This window comes from Chlorocebus sabaeus, chromosome 21 (genome assembly GCF_047675955.1).
Source record: "Chlorocebus sabaeus isolate Y175 chromosome 21, mChlSab1.0.hap1, whole genome shotgun sequence".
Classification (NCBI taxonomy): Eukaryota; Metazoa; Chordata; class Mammalia; order Primates; family Cercopithecidae; genus Chlorocebus; species Chlorocebus sabaeus.
This window is the reverse complement of record NC_132924.1, coordinates 126,320,270-126,340,000: the sequence shown is the minus strand read 5'-3', so window position 1 is coordinate 126,340,000 and position 19,731 is coordinate 126,320,270. Positions and strand designations below refer to the sequence as shown.

At 40.5% G+C, this 19,731-nt stretch overlaps 1 long non-coding RNA gene across 1 annotated transcript in view; it reads left to right on the top strand.

Annotated features, from left to right (window-relative positions):
* Positions 1-19,293, top strand: part of LOC140709730 (uncharacterized) — a 65,317-nt gene extending 46,024 nt beyond the window's left edge. Inside the window, exons 4-5 of the long non-coding RNA XR_012090478.1 lie at positions 9,962-10,090; positions 17,635-19,293. This is a non-coding gene — a long non-coding RNA (uncharacterized lncRNA). The remainder of the gene's footprint in view (positions 1-9,961; positions 10,091-17,634) is intronic.
* The last annotated feature ends 438 nt before the right edge of the window (positions 19,294-19,731 follow it).

The following is a 19,731-nucleotide window of genomic DNA, read 5'->3' as shown; positions in this document are numbered from 1 at the left end:
ACCAATAGACACAGAAGCCTACTTGAGGGGGGGTAAGGTGGGAGTAGGGTGAAGGTCCGAAAACTACCTGTTGTCTACTATGCTCACTACCTGCATGACAAAATCATTTGTACACCAAACCCTAGTGACATGTAATTTACACATGAACAAACCTGTGCATGTACCCTCAAACCTAAAATGAAAGTTGTAAAAAAAATAAACACATGTGATGTGGGAGCAGAAAGCAAAAACAAAATAAGTTGGCTTCACTGACATGTAGAGAACATTCCACCCCAAAACAGCAGAATACACATGCTTCTCAAGTAAATACGATTCATTTAATAAGAATAATTATATCCTAATGTATTAAAAACCTTAATAAACTCAAATCACACAGGGTATATTCTTGAATTGCAATGAAATTAACTACAAATAAATAACAAAAATGATATGATTGTCCCTGAATATTTGGAAATTAAAGTAATTCTAAATACGGAGAAAACTGGGAATACTCAGAAAAATTAAAACTTATTTTGTACTAAAACAAAATGAAGATGTAACATATCAAAATTATGAGGTAGCTAAAGCAGGACTTTGAGGAAAAATTATAGCATTAAAAAATGACACTGCAGAAGGATAATGAGAGACTGAGGGCTGTTGAGTCTTTAATGGGTAAGGCTGGAAGCCAGAGGGCCTCTGTACTATTTTACAAGGAGGCTCATGTCTCCTACAGTGGAAGGGAATGGCATAGCTCAGACAAGTAGAAAGACCTAAGTTTTAGAGCTGCAGAGCTCCAGGGACATATGAATCATGGCTGAGGTCACTGCTCAGGTGAGAAAAGGACTGAGACCAGAGACCATGGTACAAGGACGTATGTCTGGACAGACACGTCACCTTTCCTGCCAGGCCAATACCAAGAAGGAAATGCTAATATAATCCAGTTGGGAACATGCTGGCCCTGATCAGGGAGGAAGGACTCTATACATCCAAAGAGTTGAATGAATTAGCTGGTATGTATGACCAGGAACCAGAGGAGCACTCCTAGGATGAGATTTTGAGAGCTTTAGATCAAGGCCAGAATGTAAGGCAGGATAAACAAAAATATAACGACTTCAGAGCACTTTCTCAGTGCAAAGGGTTAATACCCTAACGATGACTATAGGAAATGGTGTAAACGTGCTCCTGGAGTGGTCCTTAGAAACTTGAAAAAAGCCATGCCTAATACTCAGCAGAGTGGACATGCCCCGATTGCCCTGTCAGAAGTCAGAGGATACGCTGAAGGAAGCAGAGACTGTAGATGTGTATGTTTTGTCAGACCAAAAGACCCAAGAGAAGGTCATAGGGCATGAGAAGGAGCAGAAGTCTCACTCTTCCCCAAGACCATAAAGCATGTGCTGGGAGAGGGGCATCATCATCAGTAATAAGTTTGGTGGTGGCTCTCCTGGTGGTTGGAGAGGCAGTCAGAGGAGTCCACTCAACGACGTCATGAGGATGATGGAGCTCTGTGCTAGGAGAAGCCAGGTTCTGGGGCTTCACCACTAGATGCCAGGAGGCTTCAATGACCGGAAAGGTTAGAGGTTCGACCAAGGGGGCGTGACCCACAGGGACCTGAGGAGATGGTTAATAGAGTGTCTGTAGCGGGTGAACGAATACGCAGCCAGGAAGAATGCTGCTTAACGTCTATAACTAGGACAATAAGTTAGGACGGAGTATCAAAAAGTCAAGCACAGTCACTCTGTTAACAAGTCCAAGTTCCTGCTCAGTTCCCAGACCTCAGCCAAATTTTCAAATTCAGAATCCACTGGCATTATTCCTGGGAAGAAAGACCCTACCATAACATGGCGTATGCTGTGAAAATCCCCTCAGTCTTCCTCAAAGGGACCTGTAGCCATTTACTTAGGCTTCTTTATACTGAGGAAAAAAGAATAACAAGCCATTTCAAAGACTACTGAATAAAGGGCCTGAACTGACACTGACTGACCCGAATAAAAATCCAAAGATCCATCACAGCCCAGCTGTGAGGCACAGAGGGCGATGAGAGTTAGGCCAAATTGGAAATCTTGGCTGAAGTCCACCTTGCAGTGGTCTGCTAGGTCCATGAATCTACTCACAGGTCATTTCTACAATCTCCAAGTACATAATTGGAACTGACATCGTTAGTAATTGTAGTAACCCCATTTGTTGGGTTTCTACAATGTGCGATAAAAACTGTCATCATGGAGAAAGGCCAAGTGGAAACCTCTGAAATTCCCTCTCACCCCTCTGCCAAAATAGTAAATAAAAAGCAATATGGTATCCCAGGAGACACAGAAAAGACTTGTGCCACCACTGAAGAGACAGAAAAGACTTGTGCCACCACTGAAGATCCAATACAATAATACAGGAAGGGTGAGCCCTGTTATGTCTCCATTTAACTCATCAGTTTGGTTCCTGCAAAAACCGGACAGATCCTGGAAAAAGACCATTGATGAGCACAGATGAACAAATAATAGCTATGTTTGCAGACAGATATGGTATAGTTGCTGGAGCAGATAAATATGGCCTCATGTCTTGCAGGCAACCATGGATTGGATAAATGTGTTTTCCTATTCTAATTAGCAAAGATGATTAGAAATAATTCATATTCACTTGGAAGGGACAAAAATACATTTTGCCTCAGGGTCATATTAATTCTCTCACCCTCCTATATTGTGGTCTCTCCAGCCTTCCCCAGATCCTACCTCAAATTTCCCTAATAAGTCCTTTCCTGTCTTCTTTTCAGAATATCTTCGCCAATACAACGACAATCTCAGAAGCGAAAGAAAGAAAGAAAAGGAAGGAAGGAAGGAAGGAAGGAAGGAAGGAAGGAAGGAAGGAAGGAAGGAAGGAAGGAAGGAAAGAAAGAGAGAGAGAGAGAAAGAGAGAGAAAGAAAGAAAAAGAAACAAAGAAAGAAAGAAAGAAAAGAAAAGAAAAGAAAGAAAGAAAGAAAAGAAAAGAAAAGAAAGAAAGAAAGAAAAAAGAAAGAATGAAAAGAAAGAAAGAAAGAAAAGAAAAGAAAAGAAAGAAAGAAAGAAAAAAGAAAGAAAGAAAGAAAGAAAAGAAAGAAAGAAAGAAAAAAGAAAGAAAGAAAGAAAGAAAGAAAAGAAAGAAAGAAAGAAAAAAGAAAGAAAGAAAAAAAGAAAGAAAGAAAGAAAGAAAGAAAGAGAAAGAAGAAAGAAAGAAGAAAGAAAGAAAGAAAGAAAGAAAGAAAGAAAGAAAGAAAGAAAGAAAGAAAGAAAGAAAGAAAGAAAGAAAGAAAGAAAGAGAAAGAAAGAAAGAAAGATCCGAATTCAGGACTAGATCTAAAATAATAAAAATCAAAAACGAGTATCTGACCCCATAAACTTAATTTTTGTATCTCAAAGTATCTTTATGTTAGCTTGTTTTCTTTAAAATAAATTCAATAAGTTAAAAGTCAGCATGGCCTAGTGAAGACTGTCAACCATGGCTGCATGTTAAGATCACCTAGAGAGCTTTAGGAAAAAAAAAAAAAAGTAAAGCCTTTAACCTGCTCCCAGAATTACTAATTTCATGGTCTGGATGAGCTTAGCCATTAGAATTTTGACAAGTAAATGAGTCTCCATTTTCTCCTGTCAGAGAGAAATAATATTTTTTATCCTGGATGGTCATTATAATAATCTAAGCAGCTAGAATACTCTTGCCCATGGCTTGCTCGCTCATTTCTGCCAAAAATTTTATAAAATATTTGCTTCTCAAAGGTGCCCCCTCCTGTCACCATAGCAAAGGTCGTGAGTTCCCCCATGACCCTCCTGCCTTGTCCCTGCTGGATTCTTCACCAGGGCACTTACACCTTAAAATACCGCATAGAATTAGTATGTTCACTTTGCTCACGGTTCGTCTTCCTCTCCTGGCATGTAAGCTCCACAAAATAGAGACTTTTTGACCTTTTGTTCAGTGCTGCAATATCTAGGTCAGAAGTTGGCAAACTACAGGCCATGGGCTAAATACGCTCCAGTGCCTGTTTTTGCAAATAAAGTTGTATTGGAATGCAATCACCCATTGTGTATGTATTGTCTATAACTGTTTTTGTATTGCCGTCAGTTGCAACGGAGACTGCCTTGTGGCCTGCAAAATTGAAAATATTTATTATCTGGCCCTGTACAGAAAAAACTTTGCCAATCTTTGGTATGGGAAAGTATCTGGCATGTAGTATGTGCTTAGTAATATTCTTTCATTCATTCAGCAGGGTGTCTAGCACAAAATTGTCAATTTTATGTTTGGTTTGATTACAAGTGAGTGTGGCCAGATCAGAGAATCAAATCCCTAGAAGTACATAGAGTAAAATGTTCATCCAAATGAATTGGATAGTAATTGGAGTGGATAGTTTCTTCACCTTCTTACCCTTTTTTGTTTGTTTTGTAGAGGGAAAGGGAAGTGATTAGCAAAAGGGAAGTTTCACTTCCCAATCCTTTTGTTGCTCACTTAATTGTTGTTCTTGTTTGCAAGTTTCAATTAATATCAATCAAAATAATTCTCCCTACTTTGTAAATGGCGTTCTTTTGTTACCATGCAAAAGGTGAATTAACCTAGGACAGGGGTTCAGGCCTCCAGCCGCCCCCTAAGCTTCGGGGTCTGCGTGAGCATCTTCTGGCAATCTAGAAGGGATGCTGTTTGGAAGTTGTGCTTACCATCATTACCCCGACATTGATTTTTAAATTGTCCATTAGTGTATTCATAAGGGAGCATGTGCTTTTTTGGCTAGAAGCAAAACTGATAACTTTATTAACAGAACCCTGACTTTTCCTTTCTTCTTCCACCTTTAAAGCTTGATCTTTTATGAGATATGGACTTCTTTGCAGTCTGACAAACTTTATAGACACTTTTCAAAATAAAGTTTGTAAATGCTAAAGGAAGAAGAAAAAGCCATGAGATGACAAAGGCAATAAATTATATTGAAATTGTAGGACTAGAAATTGAAGTTTTTAAGCAAAACTTTAAAAGCAACCAATATTTAATATAATCAGTTATGTGATTCTTTATTTAATGTGGTGGATATCATAACAATTATAGTTTCGAAGTCATGCTGAGAGTAATCATTTCAAAATATTTGCAGCTACTGTGAATGTGATGTTAAAATATTGAAAGTAATAATTTCTGCTGGTGATATAGTCACAGGTATTGCTAATGCAACTGTGGCTGCTGCCTGGATGCATAATTGAAGTAGAAGCTAAATTTCAGTTAGCGGGAAGGAAAGACATGTGTAATTTTTCCCCTGTATTATTTCTAACCCTTTTTCTACTTTAAGCATTAAATTTACTTGTGAACTCTCTAAACTGTTTCTTCCTCAGGAAGTATACTTCACCTTTTGCCAATTTAAGGTTCTGACAATTTGAGTCCATACATTTTTATTACTCCAAAAGAGGTAGCTTTTAAACTGTACCTTTATCAGGAGTTCGAGACCAGCCTGGCCAACATGGTGAAACCCCATCTCTACTAAAAATACAAAAAAATTAGCAGGGCGTGGTGGCACGTGCCTATAATCCTAGTTACTTGGGAGGCTGAGGCAGAAGAATTGCTTGAACCCAGGAGGCAGAGGTTGCGGTGAACGGAGATCACACCATTGCACTCCAGCCTGGGCAATAGAGCAAGACTCCACCTCAAAAATAAATAAATAAACTGTGCCTTTGGATTCCCAGTGAGATCTGATTTTCCTTCCAAAGAAATTGCTGGCAGTAGCCCCTAATATCATATACTGAAGTACTAGCTCCTGAAATCTTAGCACAGGTGTACTAGGAATTCTACTTATGTTTATAATTAGTCTGGATATACATTAATCAATTTGGCACAGCTAGTGCACAGTCTGAAAGTCGGTGAGATAGATGTAGAATTGCAAAATTTTCAATTTATCTATTAGGCAGCAGGAGGCTACAGTTGGCCCTATGCAAAATAATCCATGTAGCATTATGGGAATTTGTCTTTTGCACTGCCTGGCTATCTTGCTTTTATGTGCATTTATTACTAAGAAGCTGTACTCATGGAGGATTGTATTATTATTGTTGATAAAATAATAATGATATTTTGCAGTCACCATGTATCTTTGTTCCTGGACTTTGTTTGCACAGGAAAATTAAAGAAACAAATTGCCATCTAGTACTTTTCCACCTCTGCAGTAGAAAACCAGCAGGAGAGCACAAGCTCAGAATTATCAGTGAGCAGATGCTAACAGGTTATGAGACTATGCAAATCACAGTGCGCTTGAATAAATGAACTGAAGCTGCTGCCCTGTCAACTTAGACATAGCTGGTGGAACTCAGGAATGGATGTTAGGGAAAATTTTGAAAACAGAAAGAAATGTCTGTAACATTTTTTTCTCTACACTAAGCCTTTTCTGGGAGGGAAGAAGTACTGATAAATTTACAGACTCTGTTTTGCATACCCCGTGACATTGTCCTCCCCTTACACTCTTACTGCAAGATACTCACTTTTCCTTTCTCCCATGAAATGAGATTTTAGGCACATAAACTTATGCTGGTCCAGGAGATGTGAGACAAGGTGGGGCTAAGAGTTTGCCAACTGATGTCAGTCCTTAAAGTCAAAACAAAGAAAAAATACTGATAGCAATTTTATATCATGTAAAATAGATGTCCCCTAGGGTTCCATCTTCATCTAACATTTTATGAGTCTAATATAATCCTACCAAATAATAACAAATGGAAAACTGGAGAGCAATGATTATTTGATTAGAGTAGTAGAAAAACACTGAAAATTACTATGTGCCAGGATTTCAGATAGGTATTGTGAAATAAGAATAAAAAAGATATCTTGCCCCCAAGGGCTTGAAAGTAAAATAAGAGAGACAAACAATAATCTGTTTATTAAAAAACTGTGGGATGAATGCTTTGAGAGAGATAAGTACAGCTTGCTAAAGCAGCAAAGAAGTTTCAAGAAGGCTTCCTAGGAGGTGTGGTACTTGAAGTGAAATGAGATAGAACGAACTAGAAGGCTCTGTCTAAATGAAGAGAGGTATGGAGGCTTCCTATTTAGAGAAAACAGTAGGAAGTCAAGATAGATGAGCACATTAAAGAAATGATGATAATTTAATACGGCCACAGGAGTCCACAAATTGTACAGGTGAACATATGTCCCTCATATGTTCACCTGTACAATTTAAAGCAAAAAACATGTATTGTCCGGTGGCTATCTGGGGCCAAGATGTTCTGTGAGTAATAAATAACTGTTCTCTTATCCAGAGATCTCATATTTCCTGTAAGAATCCATCTGTCTGTCTATCTAATCATCATTTCTGTCTATCTTTCTATTTTATCTATACTTCTTTCTATCCATGATGCTATTAAGAGAATTGTTGGCCTGGAAGATAGATCTGGAGAAAGTACCCTGTTGCTGCATAGAGAACTACCAAGTTTAAGACAGGTAAAGAAACAGAGAGAATAAAGTAAGAAGTCTCAGATTAATCCCTTTGAAGTGTCAGAAAGAGACAACACAGGACGTGGAAAAGAGACACTATTTGAAGAGATTATGAAAGGGAATTGTCTATGATTGTTCAAAAGCCAATCTTCAGATTCAGAAATCCCAGTAAATCCTATGCAGGAGAAATAAAAAGAAATCTATACCTAGAAATATGAGAGTGAAAATGAAGAACAATGTGGACCAACAGTCTCTGCCTTTCAGAAGAAAAAAGACAGAATATCTGCAAAGAAATGATGATTAGCTTAAGAGCTACTTTCTCAACAACATAACCAGCAAATAGAAAGGGAAGATTTCTTAACTGATTATTAGCCCACAAAACCATTTTTCCGGAATGAAGACAAAATAAAAAACATTTGAAAACAACAACAAAACCCTGAGGGAATGCAAATCAACAGACTGCCTCTTCCATTGAGAAAGTCTTGCTGTGAAAAACATGTCCCCGGCAATAAAGCGTTCTTAATGAGGTAGCTAATTTGCATTTGGATCAATCTGCATATCAGATTAGGAGCAGTAAGTAACAATTTACAGACCGGTGCTAATATACGGACCACACATTGAATATCAGTGTTCAAAAAGATGTGCTTCAGAAATAATACAGTGACAGAGTTGAGATATGAAATAATAGTAGGGAAAGAAAATGGCACACAGAGAAATCTAAAAAAAAACCAGTAAGTGTATTTTTAAAAAATGTAACCTTGGATGTTAGAAACAATAATACAATGGTCAGGATAGTTAGGAATGGGGGATCCGAGTTAAAGCATTATAATATGTCCAAGGTATAAACATATTGGTCTTCCTTTATATTTTTTAAAGCTCTACATGTTAAAATTCTTACAGATAGGGAAAGATATAGAAAGAGTAACAGCCAAACTAGTAGAGGGGAAAATGGAATTAAAAGAATGTAAACAAGAGAAACAAACCTTAATTATTCCAAAATAGGAAGAAAAAAAAAAACAGGAGGGAAATGGAAAAAAAGCAGGAAAGGGCACAAATACAAAGAAAAATTAGTATGGAAGAAATAAATTCAATCATATCAGTGATCAGAATGCTGGCCAAAATTCTTCAGTTAAAAGACATAAATCACAAGAACACAGAAAACTTGAAAGTCAAAGGATGGGAAAACGTCACGGTATGTGTTGTACATATAAACAAAATTTTTTGGCAATTATACCTCAATAAAGTTGGAGAAATTAATGAAACATTTAAAAAGATATCAGACAAATACTGATTTGTTTTTACTTAGGCAATGCTATTAACATAGTAATATATATGACTGGAGAAGCTGTAAACTACACTACCACCAGATAAAATACAAGAGGGAAAGCATTTTAAAAATAAAAAAATAATAATTATAGGTTAGTAGATTGCTTCCCTAAGAAGAAATAGCAATTTTAAAGGTATCCACCTAATTCTGTAATTCAAAATATAGAACACAAAAATATGTACAGATACAATGTTTCACAAGGGATCAATGGCAAATCCACCGTTAGACGGAGACCTGAATGGTTGGTGAAGGATAGATGAAGGGAAGAGCCGAACGTGCAGGTGCAGCAGCCGTGCACGTTTACCACAATGCATAAAACATCTCGGGAGAGATGAAATATGGGGAAGACAACAGCAGTAAAGAAAAAAGAAGCAACTGGGATTCCCAATCTAAGAAAAGAAGAATAGAGAACTTGAGGTGCAGACACAATAGCCTCTTTCCTGTCATTTTAGGGTTTCTTCTCTGAGAATAGCGGTCCCATGTCTAGGCACAGCAGGCCTTGGGAAGGCAGCCCCTATGTCTCCAGAGTTTCTGACCTATACTGTTGTACTCCTTATCTGACTTTTAAAAGCAACGTTCCCAGTTAATTTCAGTTCCCCCTAGGGATGGTTGTGTATCAAGACATTGTCAGATATCCAGGCTGGCATGAATGAGCGCACTTGCTGAGGAGAAGCACATGGAGGGTGTGCAGCATTCAGCCTCAGGAGAGAAGAAAAGAGCAGGAGAAAACTCACGCATGCACCGCTCTCAACATCAGGGAGCCATGCATAGCCACTGGGGTGTACCTTATATGCGATAAGCTGCTTGTAGATGTGTTTTCCCCATTGGATTCTGTCTTAAAGGAGTCAAGTATTTTTCCAGTCTTTGACTGCTTGAGGTATATTACACTCCTGGATCAGAAAACTGAAGTCAAGAGTCAGCTCCATCTCCTATGTGGCTGCCCCACATTCTCCCCTGGCCATGAACTGTGCTTATTCCTGCCTCTGTGACTCGCTCACAGAGGCCCCAGTGCCTCAAATCCTCACATTTGGTTCTACCTTTTCAAATGTTACATGATTTTCAAAGCCAATGTTAAATTCCACCCTTTCCATGCAGCCCTCCAGCTCAGATTTCTCCCTTTTCTGAATCTGGATGCCATTTACATGCAGGTACCATGTTAGGGTCTCCCTCCTTGGTTTCCTAAGCTTGAGCCTTGGGTACAAGTTGCAGGGCAGGGCTCATGCTTATTACTTTGCTTGTATCATACACAGGGAAAATGCTGCTCAAATGATCCACCGTTGGACAGATGGAGACAACTATGTGAATTACATCACATGTCTGGGATTCTTTTAGCTTCAAAATACAATGATGTTGTGACAAAGGCTCTAAATTTCAAAAAGGTAAATTTTGAAATTAATTTTGAAATAATGTAATTCTAGCTATTTCTTAAACTCTAATATACCTGCTAAAATATATGGTGATATGGTCTTTGTGAAAATGGATAGTCTATGCATTTCTACCATGTCACAGCCACTACAAACTTCTTGAGAATAGACTTTTTGTTTGGTTTCGTTTTGTTTTGTTGAGACAGGGTCTCACTCTGTTGCCCAGGATGGAGTGCAGAGGCACCATCAGGACTCACTGCAGCCTTTACCTCCCTGGGCTCAGGTGATCTTCCCATGTCAGCCTCCCCAGGTAGCTGAGACTACAGGTGCACGCCACCACACCCAGCTAATTCTTGTATTTTTGGTAGCAATGGGGTTTTGACATTTTGCCCAGGCTGGTCTTGAACTCCTGGGCTCAAGTGATCCTGCCCACCTCAGTGTCCCAAAGTGCTGGGATTATAGGCGTGAGCCACCATGCCTGGCCAAGAGTAGATTTGTTGCCATTCTTCTAAGCTTCTTACTTAGTTTTGTAATTCATCATCACAATCAACTTTGAAGTCCCTTCTGTCAAGTGATCCAGGCTTACTGAAATGAATACAGAATTGGAAAGAGTGGGAAAACTGTTTCTCTTTTCATAAAAAGAGTCATATTTGTCTTTTTCTCACAAGAAATACCTTGAGGTAGCTGCATGAGAAATGTGGACATTTTGCCATAAAGCACCAAAAGATAATACAGAATAAAACACGATATGTCAGTTCAGTGAATGGAGGGAAGAAACAATAAGAAAAATGTCTTTTAGTTGCAGCCTAATAGGGCTTCACAGATATCTCTGTGGTAAAATATAAATGAACCCATCAAGAGTTGTCGACATGTGGAACAGTAGTAATATCCCAACTACCTTGAAATCTTGTTTAAAATGAAGACTCCTGGAAGAACAGAATTGAGAGCATACTTCAGCAAAGAGCTCTCCATAAATATGATAAAGTCCTTTCAATATCCACTGCCTTCTCTTAGTTGTTCCCAGGTGCTCGTGTCTTCATGTGGCCCTTGTGTCCATAGATACCCAAGCACTTATTAGCTTAGACATAGCCCTACTCATGACCTTTGGGTTAGCAGCAAACAGCTCGTCCGGAACCCTACATCCCAGAACCAGCTGAATCCTCACCAACGTCTGTCTATCTATCTGTCTGTCTATCTATCTATCTATCTATCTATCTATCTATCTATCTATCTAATCTATGTATTATCTATTATACATCTATCTATCATCTACCTATCCATCTATCACCTATCAGTCTACCTATTTTTCTATCAATCTATTAACTACCTATCATCTATTATTTATCATCTATCTATTTATCATCTATCTATCCATCTATTATCTATTTATCTATCATCCATCTGTCTATCTATCTAATCTATGCATTATCTATTATCAAACTGTCTATCATCTATCTATCCATCTATCACCTGTCTACCTATTTTTCTACCAATCTATTAACTTATCTATTCATCTATTATTTATCATCTATTTATCTGTTATCTATTTGTCTATCATCTATCTGTCTATCTATCTACCTACCAACCTACCTATCTATATTAGTCTGTTCTCATGCTGCTAATAAAGACACACCTGAGACAGGGCAATTTATAAAGGAAAGAGGTTTAATTGACTCACAGTTCTACATGCCTGGGGAGGCCTCACAATCGTGGCAGAAAGCAAACGAAGAGCAAAGCCACATCTTACATGGTGGCAGGCAAGAGAACTTGTGCAAAGGAATTCCCATTTATAAAACCATCAGATCTTGTGAGACTTACTCACAACCATGAGAACAGTATGGGGGAAACTGTCCCCATGATTCAATTATCTCCATCTGGCCCTGCCCTTGACACATGGGGGTTATTACAATTCAAGGTGAAGTTTGAGTGGGGACACAGCCAAATCATATCTCCATCTATCTATCCATCCATCCATCCATCCAACTATCCATCCATCCATCCATCCATCCATCCATCCATCCAGAGTCATAGATCTGAGTCCTGAGCATCCTGCATAATATTTCTGTGTACAGGGGCTTCCTTGTGATTATGCTACTCATTTTGGGAAAGGAGGAGGATGAAAGAGCATTTTGCAGTTTCTACCTTCTCCCTTTGCAAATCTAGGAAGACAAAACTGGCTAATGAACACATTGTGGGTGTATTTAACCACTATACCCAATGGTTCTCTTTTCACTTTATATGACATTTCTTCAGTAACGGAGCTGCTACTAGATGGGTTCTGGAGGCTTTCCTATACTTCTCTAAAATCATACCCTGTAGATGACCACTGGGTCTTTCTGGGTGTGCTTAAGCCTCACACCATTGTATGGAGGACAGTGCTATAGGGAAAATGGAGAAAAGCTCCAGACAAGACGCCCAAATCCCTGGGCTCCAGTCTTGACTATGAATATCTTCAAATGAATAGATCACTTTTATTAATATTGTCCCCTATTTCTTAGTTTTCTCATCTGTAAAAATGGTGCTAACAGTCATCGCTCTTTCTAAGTCTATATAGTGTCAAATTATATTTCTCCTGGGATAAGGCCTTGCAGCCTGTGAGGTGTGAGACAAATGTAGTCCCTGGGAAAGGCTTTGTAGGAACATCACAGAGCCAGGTAAGATCATACGGAAGGCAAAGGAGCACACGCTTCCTAAGACGAACACTTGCTGTCTCTCACGTACATACAGACACGCACATATCCTCTGACCATCTTCACACCATGACTCCAGCTCTACAATTAACCCACTCATCTCCTGGCGTCTCCTCTCCTGACCCCAGCGTTTGTCTGAGGCTTCACCTATCAAGCATGTCTCAGATCCTGAAATGATTCTGGCTGTAGGTCCTCTGCTCTTCCAATACTGAATGCTAGCTGTTCCTCGAGCTCAGCTTCATCATGGCCCACATTGTGGGTGAGGATCAATGAGGATGATAATGGTGATACTATTCATTTGACTCACCAGAAAGAACCCTAGCTTCCTGTTGATCATGCAAGGAAGAATAATTTAGCAGTCTAAAAGCTTTCTTTTGCCAATATTGATGTATTTGGTGATTAAAATGAAGGCTGCACTGCTGGTCTTTCTCTAGGCAAGCATTCCAAACAGAATAAGTTCAGACATAAAAGCCAGATTGTTACCACTGAGCTCATTTAAAGAAAAAAGGAAAATGAGTTTTTAAGTTTGTTTTCAGTCTGACTATTTTTTTTAAGATGTAAAAAACATTTGCTTCTGGTAGCCACCATTAGGATAAAGAGCATATACTGTCCAAATACAAGTGAAATAGACAATCACATGTTAGAAAAACTGCTCTGATGGAAGATTTAGATGCCAATTTGGTGGAGCTATTATTACAGGGTTTTATTCCTAAATTTTTGAGGGCCTCTTCATTTAAAGATAATCCAGAAATAATGAATTTAGGGCTTAGATACACTTTAAGAATATTCCCATGATTATACAGCAAAGCTCTTTAATGCAAATTACACATAATTTATTTGTAAATTTACTTACTGAAGGATTTGTAGTTCAGCATTATGTTGATTTTTAGTATAAACAGAATTTACTATACCAGTATTTGTCCCAGATGATTGAATTCTCGAATTCTTCCTCTCTCTCTCTCGTTTCCTCCATTCCTTCCTTTCTTCTTTCCTCCCTCCTTTCTTCCTTCCTTCCTTTCACATCTCCCACCCTCCTTCCTTCCTTTCCCCCTCTCCCTCCCTCCTTCCTTTCTTCCTTCCTTTTTCTTTTCCTTCCTTTCCCTCCCTCCCTCCCTCCCTTCCTTCCTTCCTTCCTTCCTCTCTTTCTTCCTTCTATCCTTCCTTTCTTCCTTCTTTCCTTCCTTCCCTCCTTCCTTCCTTCTCTTTCTTCCTTCCCCTCCTCCCTCCCTCCCTTCTTCGCTCCCTCCCTCCCTCCCTCCTTCCCTCTTTCCTTCCCTGCCTCCCTCCCTCCCCTTTCTTTCCTTCCTTCGTTTCTTCTTTCCTTCCTTCCTTCCTTCTTTCCTTCCTTCCTTCCCTCCTTCCTTCTTTCTCTTTCTTCCTTCCTTCCTTCCCTGCCTCCCTCCCTCCCCTTTCCTTCCTTCCTTCCTTTCCTTCCTTCCTTCCTTCTTTCCCTCTTTCCTTCCTTCTCTCCCTCCTTCCCTCCTTCCTTTCCTGTCTCCCTTCCTCCCCTTTCTTTCCTTCCTTCCTTCCTTCCTTCCTTCCTTCCTTCCCTCCCTCCTTCCTTCTCTTTTTCCTTCCTTCCCCTCCTCCCTTCTTCCCTCCCTCCTTCCCTCCCTCCCTCCCTCCCCTTTTCTTTCTTTCCTTCCTTCCTTCTTTCCTTGTTCCCTCCCTTCTTCCCTCTGGAACAAATCCTGAGATTTTTTCACTTCGTCAACTAAATGATATCGAGTACTGCTATGCATCTGCCATATCCTTGGAGCATGTAGGATGGTGTTCTTACAAACTACAGTAAGAATTAAAAGCTATGTGTGCACCTAGGAGTGGCATATGACCAGGTCCTGGGAGGTCGGGGACAGCTTCCTGAAATAGGAATAAGAATCAATCACAGAAAATGGGAGTGGGAAGAGGACAGTCACTGGGCATGCCAGCCCAGGTCTGGTGAAGAGAGGGAATATAGTAGCTGAAGAATGATTCTACTTAATCGACCTGGAGATCCCAAGGAGAATTTTGCAGAGATGTGAAGCTGGAGTGAGGCACAACCCAGTTAGTATGTCAGATTTTATCCTAAGAGCAGTGGACTGGGCTGGAGGATGCTTGTGTGTTTTGAATACAGAAGCAGCATGAGAGGATCTGCCTCCAGTGTGAGGGTCACTGGAGGAGGAGAGGGTTGGAGGTGAAGAGCTGCTGGGGGTGCATTGGATTCAGGTGAATGATGATGGCTTTTTGAGCCAGGATCCTGAGGGAGGGCAGTACGCTAACAAAAATTAGAGAAAATTTTAAACGGCAAAATGAATCATCAGGATTTAGACATTAGAAGCAGAGTGAAGAAAAGAGGATCAGAAATGACTTGGGTATTGCATAGTCCCTGAGGCCTGTCACTGAATAAGGAGACAAGGAAGGTGAGAGCTTAGGTGTGGGTGAGACAAATTTGGGATGCCTTTAGGATCTTTTGTTTTTTATTGATCAACAGTCAGTTTTCTTTCAATGTTACCACCACTGCTCCAAGACTATTTTAAAGCAGCTCTCAGACATATATTATTTCATCCATAAATAAATGAGGACATATCTCTAAAAGATAAAGATTCTTTTTTAAAAAAAAATACATTACTAAAAAATCACACAATCACTTTCAAACAAAACAGCAATGATTCCTTTATATTATCAGCTATCCAGATAGGATTCAGTCTTCTCCCAATTTTCTCCACAAATTGTTAGTTTAAATCAGGTCTACATAAGAGCAAGGCCTTGTCATTGGTCCATACGACTCCTAAGTCTCTTGTAATCTACAGGTTCCCTCTCTGTCTCTCTCCCTTTTCTCCTTGCTGTTATTTATGAAGATACTGGGCCACTTGTCCGGCAGAGTCCCCACCGTCTGGGGCTTGCTGGAGGCCTGTACGGCACCGTGTCATGGTGAGCACTCTGTCCCCTGGATTTCCTGTGGGCGGGCAGTCACATTGGAAGGTTTGGTGAGATTCAGGTTTGGGATTTTTCCTGGCAAGATGACTTCCTTTGTGGCACAAAATGTGTGATTGTCTCCACAAGTGTGACATTCACACTGTTAGGTTCATTCATTTATTAGGGATCGAACAGCAGAAACGCTCCACTCTGCAGTCCCTCCTCACTGGTTAACTGGAATGCTTCAGTTCCCTCCATGGACCGCATGGATTGTTCCTAGGCTGTGGATCACAGAGGAAAGGCAGGGCCACTGTTTGATCCTCGCCCTGTATTTACCAGTTTTCAAAACACTGAATTAATTCCTTTACAACCTTCAAACGTGGCTTACAATAAGTCATAATTTTAAAATTAATTTACTGTTGTAAGTAGTATCAGTATGAATTTGTAAGTTTACACGTTTTAAGGATTTAGTCCATTACGGTCATTATTCCCATGAATGCTCAAATTAAGCCATCGTGGGCGGGTGGGAGTCCCTTCAGATGGCTCTGAGTCCTGGGAGGTGACCTCAGCCTTGGCCATCTCCCTTGCTTTCTCCTATTCCATGATATTTCAGGCTTTTCTTGTGTATTTTCTACATTCCACATCTGGAATTTGATTTTCTCCAAAAAGCTTTGGTTCCCTTTCGTGGGAAATTGTTACTTGGAGACCACATTCTGGGAGCTGGGGGGTCACTGCTCCCCCGTGTGCTATCACATCTGGCATTTTATGGGGACAGAACTAGGAGAAAATTTTAAAGATAAAAAACATCATGATTCACATTGGTACTTCCCATTCAAATTCAGGGCTTGCAGGTGGTTTTGTTTTCATTTTGTTTTGTTTATATAACCTGCCTAATTTTATATCTTTGTCTCTTGTTTCCCATACTGGAAATTCTGGTTCTAAGTGACACCAACAAAATAATTCTTTGCTTTATCCCACAACACACTCAGCTCATTGCAGAATAACACCACCATTCATACCACCGACTGCCAACAGTGTGATTCCTGAAAGCAGTTTCACATTATTTTCCTCAGTTCGTTTTGTCTTCAGGTATTCTTGTGTTTTAAAGCTGTTTGGCACAGTTCTCGCCTGTGAGGTGATGCTCTCCGTCAGTCACACACTTAAATTCATGTGTTGCTCTTCACTTTTGGTTTCTAAGTATTACTTTTTAAATCTAAAAAGTAATTTACGTTTTGTTTTTATAATGATATAAAACATTAACATGATTCCAAAGTCATCTCTACAAACTGTGAACCCCGAAAATCTGACAAGTCTCAGTTAATTCCGAAAGTTTTGCCAAGGTTGAGGACACACGCCTGTGACAGCCTCAGGAGGTCCTGAAGATGTATGCCCAAGGTGGTCAGAACACGGCTTAGTTTTATACATTTTAGGGAAACATGAGACATCAATCAACATATGGAAGACAAACATTGGTTTGGTCTGGAAGGGCGGGGCCTCAGTGACCTCAGTCAACATATGCAAGATGAACATTAGTTCGGTCTGGAAAGGCAGGACAACTGGAAGCAGGGACAGGGCTTCCTGGTCACAGGTAGGTCAGAGACAAAACGTTGCATTCTTTTGAGTTTCTGATGAGCCTCTCCAAAGGAGGCAATCAGATACTTGTTTATCCCAGTGAGCAGAGGGGTGACCTTGAATAGAAGAGGAGGCAGGTTTGCCCTAAGCATTTCCCAGCTTGACTTTTCCCTTTAGCTGAGTGATTTTGGGGGTCCAAGATATTTTCCTTTCACAAAACCAAGGTATATTCAAAGAAGTCACGCTTTTTCCCTGTATACCTGCTTCCTGTACACAGAATTCCTTCCTTTCTCCTATTGGTAACCACTTTTACTCTCATGATTTGTCCATGCATGGTTTAAATAATGTTAATATAATATAAATAATATGCATGTAAATGGATATTCCTCCCATCTTTTTCAGATACTTTCCTTCGCCTTGCTGTCTTGATTTGACATTATGACTGGAGGAGGATTTTGGACAGTATGATGAGTGTTTGAACGTCGTGCAGATGCTCACCAGGCAATTGAATAGACAGGTCTGCAGCTTCAGAGAGAGGCCTGGGCTGGGTATATATTACTGAGACTCCTTTCCTGGATAGCGACCCATGCCATGTGCACCGGCGTGGTTGCTGAGGGAGAGAGAGAGAACAAAGGAGAACTGAGTACTGGCAGCATTTACCGACTGAGCCATGAGGAAGCACCTAAGAAAGAGTTGCCTAAGAGAGAGAGGAGGCAGAAACCAGAGAGCGTGTCAAGGAGGACAGGACTGTCAACAGACCCAAAGGGCTGTGAGGAGGGCAAGGAGCACCGGCCGTAAAGCGATGGTGGCTGTGCACGGCGGGCACTCAGAGATCCCATTTCTGACCTTCTTCCTGGGCACGGCTGAGCTGCACTTCCCAGCCCTTGGTGTGTAGGCTGGAGCCGTGGGACCCTCTGGCCACCGTGTCATGGGCTGAGATGAAGCTTTCTGCTTAACGCCTCACCCAACATCATTCTCCCATGCGTTGGCCTCTATCCTAAGTGTGCCAGTCTGAGCTGACCTTGGCAGGCAGGAAATGGAGGGGACAACTTTGTAAGACCGGATGACAGACTGGGTCTCCCACTGACTGTGAGGCTGAGCTCTCCCCAGGGACGTGATGGGGTGGGAGGAGGACAGGAACTGAGAAGAAAGAAAGGTGCAAAATAGTCTTTCTGGAAAGTGGAGTGAGAACATTCTAGAACTGATTCAAAGGGAAGAATGGTGTCAAATGGTGTTTCCCATTAGGAGACAAATGGTTTCCTCCTCAGTTCCTCCTCAGTTCCTCTGGTTCACTGCGGGCTTGGTGCCTTAAGACCACGCTGAGGGCGCAGCGATGGTAGCAAATGACTCTCTCAGGAGGCTCATTTTCGTCCTTAGGACACACTTCTGCACCGCCAAACCCTTATTTGCTAGATTCTGCTTTTCCAAGAAGACATTTCTAGTTCAATGATGAAAATCTTGTGTTCTAAATAACATTTGATTTGACTTCTGTCTATTTTTGGTACTTTGATCTGGGTTTTGATTTTTGTATTTATAATCCCACCAATTTTTGTAGGAAATAGGAATATTTTTATTTTGTTTATTAACTCTAAGTGCATTAAAACCCAAAAAAGATAGCTTCCTTGGAACACTGTTTTTGTTTGTGTCTTTCTCTTTCTCAGTCCCCCCTACTCCTTCCATTTCCTTCTCTTTCTTTTCCTTCCTTTGTTTTTTCCTTCCTCCCTTCTTTCATCTCTCCTTCTTTCATTTCCTCCCTCCGTCTCTCCCTCCTTTTCTTCCTTCCTTCCTCTTTTTCTTTCTCTCATCATTCAGTAACACACACGAAGAGCTGAGAAGTAACGTTTAGAACATAAGAGAAAGGGAGAAGCAGGATGATTCACCCTTGGTCCTGCCTCCTGCCTTTGTTTCATGGTCCCCTTGCAAAATAAAAGGGAAAACAGAGGAGGTGTGACTAAAGATTAGTTTTACTGATTTCTTCGAAAGACGTAAGTACTTTGACGGTACCATCCCCTTTGACAAGATTTCCCTGTCTGGTTTTACATTGATTTTCACATTGATCTCTGAGTGGGATGCAGGCAGGGATGTTGGAGTCAGTGTCCACATGTGTTCACATGCTCAGGGTGATGCCTTTAACAAGACGACATTTCGTGTGTGTGTGTGTATGTAAATTCCGTTTTTAAAAACAGTTTCTTTATTTGCAATCCCATCCCATATGACTGTTCGTTTCCCTGGATATTAGATTCCACCATGGTTCTTAAAGTACCACATGCCCTATCCATGAGGTCTTCAACAGTAATCAGTGTTGGTGTGTGCTGTGCTCACTGTGCCTGTGGGGCCAGCACTTGGCCCTGTGCTGGGAGGGAAGCAAAGGGAAGGAGGTGATGAATGAGAGCAAGCGTACCGTGGAGAACAAGTCCAGGGTGAGGAATGGAAATGCACAAACCACACTGGAAGATGAAGTTGTAACTTCCTACACCGCACACTGGGAATGGGGATGCT